General features: G+C 41.0%; 1 pseudogene; it reads right to left on the bottom strand.

Annotated features, from left to right (window-relative positions):
• Positions 1-457: 457 nt before the first annotated feature.
• Positions 458-1437, bottom strand: LOC116888628 (annotated as a pseudogene).
• Between the last annotated feature and the right edge of the window lie 4897 nt (positions 1438-6334).

The raw sequence follows: 6334 nt of genomic DNA, 5'->3' as shown, positions 1-6334 counted from the left end.
TGGTTGGTTCTGTCATTCATTTGCAGCTCTTACATTTCACATAATATTGCTATGTACACCACAGACGCATGTAATACAGAAAATATCCTGTAGAACGTTTATGCACAAGATATGCAGAATGGACTTACACACTGGAGCCAGGTTATGACTGACTGGGAACTCACTGGCCTAGGCATGTTTGGTGAGCGTGCGCAGTGCAGCAATGCAGCAGGCTCCCAGGGTAATCAAAGCCTGCACGCAGTTGGTGGTGTGTCTTGGAGACAGTGGGACTGTCACACTAACCAGTTTACCATTACACATGTACCACGTAGCAGCAGGATAGAGCTGTGGGAACTAAGATTTTCCCCAGACCACCTCACCACAACTGTACTAACCACAGCTCAGATGACAAGTGTGTGGTCACCATAGAAACCCTGCTGCAGCCTGGACAGTGAAGTACTAGGTCACTGGAGAGACTTTAGAATTGCAGCTCCTTCTGGATTCCCCAGAGGGTATCTGCACTCTTCTTCAGGCAGGCCTCCTCCTCAGGAGTCAGTGTCACCTTCACAACGTCTGAGATTCCACTTTGTCCCAGGATACACAGGACACTGAGGAAGGCATCATCATTGACTCCATAGAGACCCTTAATCATGGTGGAAATGGGATGTACCCACCTAAGGTTCTTCATTATGCTCTCGGCCAAGTCTGCCGCAGAGAGGCCAATGTGATCCAACCTTTCAGCTTGATCACCTCATATGCTCTGTCAACCATCTGCTTGTGAACATCCTTCCACTGCTCCTTGTCTGCATCCATGCCCAGTCTGGGTTCAGAGACTTCAGGGAGACACCGACAACGTTCACACCATCCTACACAGGGACACTGGCGTCGCCATGCTCTCCCCATGACAGCTCAGTGGGTGAACTCCCAGCCTTTCTCCCATCAGGTAACAGCGCACAGCTGAATCCAGATTGCAACCACTTCCAATAACTCTGCTTTTGGGAAAGTCACTGATTTCCCAAGCCTCGTAGGTCAGGAGATCCACTGGATTTGAGACAATGAGCAGCTTGCAGTGTGAACTCTACTTCACAATGTTGGGAATGATGAACTTGAAGATGGTCACGTTTTGCTGGACCAAATTGAGTCAGCTCTCCCCCTCTTGCTGATGGGCCTGTGCTGTGATAAGGACCAGCTTGGAGTTTGCAGTCACACTATACTCTTTGCTGGAGACAATTTTTGGTGTTTGAAGGAAAAGGCTGCCATGCTGGAGATCCATTATCTCTCCCTTTAGTTTGTCTTCCATGACATCAACAAGGGCAAGCTCATCTGCCAAGTCCTTCATTAAGATACTGATGACACAGCCATGCCAACAGCACCAACCCCAACAACTGCAATCTTATTCTGGGGAACCTGTTCTTCCTTAAGAAGATTCACAGTCAGTTGATCCTTGAGGGTTGTCATCTTGGACTTTGAATCTTTTGAGACCGATAGTGCACAATAGGGGACTATGGGCAAGCAGCAGCAGCAGCAGCAGCAGCAGCAGCAGCAGCAGCAGCAGCGTGGCCTGGGCTAAACGACAGTGGCTCCATCAAATAACCACGTTTGAATAGAGCGTGATGACTTCTCACACAAAAATCACTCTTTGGGGGAGACATCCAAAAGAATTGAAATCAGTTGGACATTGAACTGCCTGAGATCCAGCTATACCTCTTGGGCATATACCCAAAAAGATGCCCCAACATATAAAAAAAAAGACACGTGCTCCACTATGTTCATAGCAGCCTTATTTATAATAGCCAGAAACTGGAAAGTACCCAGATGCCCTTCACAGAGGAATGGATACAGAAAATGTGGTACATCTACAGAGTGGAGTACAGTTATCAAAAACAATGACCTAATGAAATTCATAGGCAAATGGTTGGAACTGGAAAAATATCATCCTGAGTGAAGTAACCCAATCACAGAAAAACACACATGGTATGCACTCATTGATAAGTGGATATTAGCCCAAATGCTTGAATTACCCTAGATGCCTAGAACAAATGAAACTCAAGACAGATGATCAAAATGTGATTGCTTCACTCCTTCTTTAAAAGGGGAACAAGAATACCCTTGGCAGGAAATAGAGAGGCAAAGATTAAAACAGACACAGAAGGAACACCCATTCAGAGCCTGCCCCACATGTGGCCCATGCATATACAGCCATCCAATTACACAAGATGGATGAAGCAAAGAAGTGCAGGCCGACAGGAGCCGGATGTAGATCTCTCCCGAGAGACACAGCCAGAATACAGCAAACACAGAGGCGTATGCTAGCAGCAAACCACTGAATTGAGAATAGGACCCCCGTTGAAGGAATCAGAGAAAGAACTGGAAGAGCTTGAAGGGGCTCGAGACCCCATATGTACAACAATGCCAAGCAACCAGAGCTTCCAGGGACTAAGCCACTACCTAAAGACTATACATGGACTGACCCTGGACTCTGACCTCATAGGTAGCAATGAATAGCCTAGTAAGATCACCAGTGGAAGGGGAAGCCCTGGGTCCTGCTAAGACTGAACCCCCAGTGAACGTGATTGTTGTGGGGAGGGCGGCAATGGGGGGAGGGTGGGGAGGGGAACACCCATAAAGAAGGGGAGGGGGAGGGATTAGGGGGATGTTTGCCCGGAAACCGGGAAAGGGAATAACACTCGAAATGTAAATAAGAAATACTCAAGTTAATAAAAAAAAAAGATGTATACACATTCCCAACTTTGCTGCAGGATTATTTCTAATAGTCAAAATATAGAAAGAACCAATGAGTATACATGGAGGGACCCAGGACTCCAGCTGCATATGTAGCAGAGGGTGGCATTATCCAGCATCAATAGGTGGAAAAGCCCTTGGTCCTGTGAAGGCTCGATTCCCCAATGTAGGGGAATGCCAGGGCGTTGAGATGGGAGTGGGAGCATCCTCAGAGAAGCAGGGGAGAGGGGAGGGTTATGGGAGAGGGGGGAAAGGGGAAAAAATAAAGTACAAAAATTAAATAAAAGATATGGAAAGAATATGAAAAATCCTAAGTAACCACTGGCAGACGAAATCTGTGACATTCATAGTGAGACACAAAACCTTTTGGGATCAGCCTCTTGTTTGGAAATTGAATTTTCTGGAGCAGGACACCTGCTCCCTTCTGGATAGAGAGAAATTGACACAGGACTGGCTATAATGTTGGAAATTATCTCTGCAAGTACACTATTGACTTATTTTAAAGATGGAACACCAATATTTTAATACACTGTTTAATAAATGTTCATTTTCCTCTTAAGGGGAAAAAAACTGGTCACACATATAATGGGATATAATTTGGAGTTAATGAAGTCTATAATCCTATGTATAATAACATGGATCAACTGAATAGACAGAAATTTAAAAAGAAAACTGGTAAGAGTATGCTGCAAATTCAAAGGGGCTAGAAACAAACTCCCAAATGAATTCAAATGGAGTACAAGTAACTGAATGTCAGAAGGAAGTAAAATCTTTGTTAAATTCTACTTTCGTATCTTGAATTATTTTCATTATTTCATTTAAGTGTTTGGGCGTTCACAGTATTCATTAGATGTTTCCTCATATCCCCTGTAAGGCCCTTGAATTCATAATTGCTATATTGAAATCCTTGTCTTATGCTTCAGCTCAATTGCCTTTCTTAGGGAATATTAGTAAATACAGTTTCCGGCTTCTGGAAGAGGTGTATTATCTTGGCTCTTCATGTTGTATTTTTGCACTGTGACCTAGGCATCTGGAGTTAGGATATTTGGAGTGTTTCTTGGTATAGATAATTGGTCTCACTTTTGTTAGATGGTGTTCCATTTTTTGGTTACCCTTGTCCACTCTGGGTCCAAGCCATGTTTAGCAGCTGTGAGGTTCCTGAGTTCAAATCAAGTGTGGTGGTTATAGGGTCTCTGGTAGAGAGATATTCTAATTGTCAATGAGAAGTCTCCAAAGAATGGAAACAGGCTAGAAAGAAAGGCTGAAAAGGGCATCAGGGAAGGACTAGGGGATCCTGGATCTTCACCAAGAGGTAGGGCTCCAAGAAGATAGAAGTGGGTTGAGCGTACGGGTTCATGTGGATAGGCAGCAGCAGCAGTTCTAAGAGTAAATATAGGGAGACCAGAATGGAGCATGGGGAGGACGATAAAGGTCATGCTCCCAAGTCCCAGCCATGTGTGTTGGCTGTGATTCCAAGATAGATAGTGGTTCTGTAGGTTGGTGGGGAGATAGAGGGGATGGAAATGGCTGAAAGGGGCAGTGGTTAAGAACTTGGGGAGTCCATACCAAGAGAATGAGTCCAAAGGGGATGAGGTTGTGTTAGAAGGTGATAGGCTCGTGTTTTAACATCTATTTACCACTTCTATATATTCACATCAGTTCAAGGATTTGTCAGAAGATAACTTCGTGGAGTTGGTTCACTCCTTCTGCCTTTATGAGTTTCCAGGAATTCAAACTCAGGTCACAGGGCTTATGTAGCAAGCACATTTACTATCTCCCCAGCCTTATTCATGTCTACTTTAAGTTCATTGTTTTCTTTTTTTTCATTGTTTTCTCTTTTTTTCATTGTTTTCTTAAGACAACTATTTTTAAGTTCTCTGAGAGTTGTCTCATAGAGATTATTTGGCCAACGTCTGACACCTTATTTGAACTGTTAGATAAGGTCATGGCTTTTCCTAAAATAAAATTTGTAATTTTTGTTGGTATGTAGTATTTTCTGCATACCAGAATAGTAAGAATAGTATCTATTATTCTAGCCTTCCTAATTTGTCCCTGTGGCTGTTTTTCTAGAAATTCTAAACAAGCTTCTTGTCTTTTCTGCCTGTCAATACTTGTTCTATTTGGGGCTAAGATAGCACCTACCCTAAGTTATGCTTTGCCCTGACTCTGCTATTAGTGTGCTGTCACCATTTCAGCACTAGAGAGCAGTCCAAGCTTAAGATTGTCCACAGTCCGTAGTTAATATCTGGTTCAACATGAAGTAGGATGATACTTGCCTTCCTTAATGCTTTTAAATGTAGTTTCATGTATTCATCTGTTAAAATTGGTGTGTCTGTTGGGGGAACCTATTTATTTACTCTATTTACATTTAAAGTAATGATTGATTGTTACTGGCTTATTATTGCTACTTTATTTTCAAAAATTTAGTGGTGTGTGTGTGTGTGTGTGTGTGTGTGTGTGTGTGTGTGTGTGTGTGTGAAAGCACACATGTGGAAATCAGAAGATAATTTTTTTCTTCTGCAATATGGGTCCAGGGGATAGAACCCAGGTCATCAGGCTAGACAGCAAGAGTTTTACTCACTGAAGAATCTTCCAGGTCCTTATTGCTATTTTAATTGTTTTCTATTTTTATTTAGCTTTCTTCTCTTCTATTTGTTGTTTTGAGGTTTGATGATATTTTATAATGGTGTACTTTAATTATTTTTACTGTATTTTTTCTGTATTTACCAGAATTTTTTTATTTGTGCTTGCCCTGAAGTCTACGTAAAGCTTGTAGTAGTTCTTATTTCTTATCTATAACTGACAACTATTTCAATCCTATATAACACTGTTCATATTATGCACTATACTGTGTACTCAACTGATTTTTATCTCTATGGCACAAATTATGTTCTATTAATGTTGGAATTTATTCCCTATCATATTATGTAGTCATTAACCTATTTTTGATTTTAGGGTTTTTATGTCAGTTGATTTCTGTTGTGATGACAATATATCTAATAGGGTCTACTTAAAAGGAAAATTTCTTTTGGCTCTCAGTTTCATTTCATCATTTATTGCTTCTAAGCCTATTTTAAGAAGAAACATCATAACGAAAAGACATGGCTAAGGAGAGATGCTAGGAAGGAAAGAATGTAGAAAAATGTCTGAGAAGATCTATCTTTTAAGACTATACTCCCAAGAGCCTATTTCCTCAAAACAGACCCCCACATTATGACTTTGATTATTTCACAGTAATACCAAGAGATTATGACTCCAATGACGCAGTAATACATCGCTCAGTTCAGAGCCCTCACTATCCAGTCACTCTCCATAGTCTCCTTTCTGGTATTACCTTGGAGAACAAGCCTTCAACATAGAGTATAAAAGAGATGTTTTATCTACAAAATATCATCAAACCTCAAAAATTATGTGACAGCTGTTGCCAACACTTCTATATGTCAATACTTATACTTTGTCTAAAAGTTATTTATATAACACCATCATAGCATTACATTATTGTCTATCTTTTATATTATATCTTTTGTATCTTTTCATTGTCTATCTTTTATCTTTTATATTGTCTATCTGTTATATTTTATATCTATTATATTTTCCAACTAAATTTTATACT

This window comes from Rattus rattus, chromosome X, assembly GCF_011064425.1.
Source record: "Rattus rattus isolate New Zealand chromosome X, Rrattus_CSIRO_v1, whole genome shotgun sequence".
Classification (NCBI taxonomy): Eukaryota; Metazoa; Chordata; class Mammalia; order Rodentia; family Muridae; genus Rattus; species Rattus rattus.
Note: the sequence above shows the minus strand (reverse complement) of the source record. Positions and strands in the feature narration are given on the sequence as shown.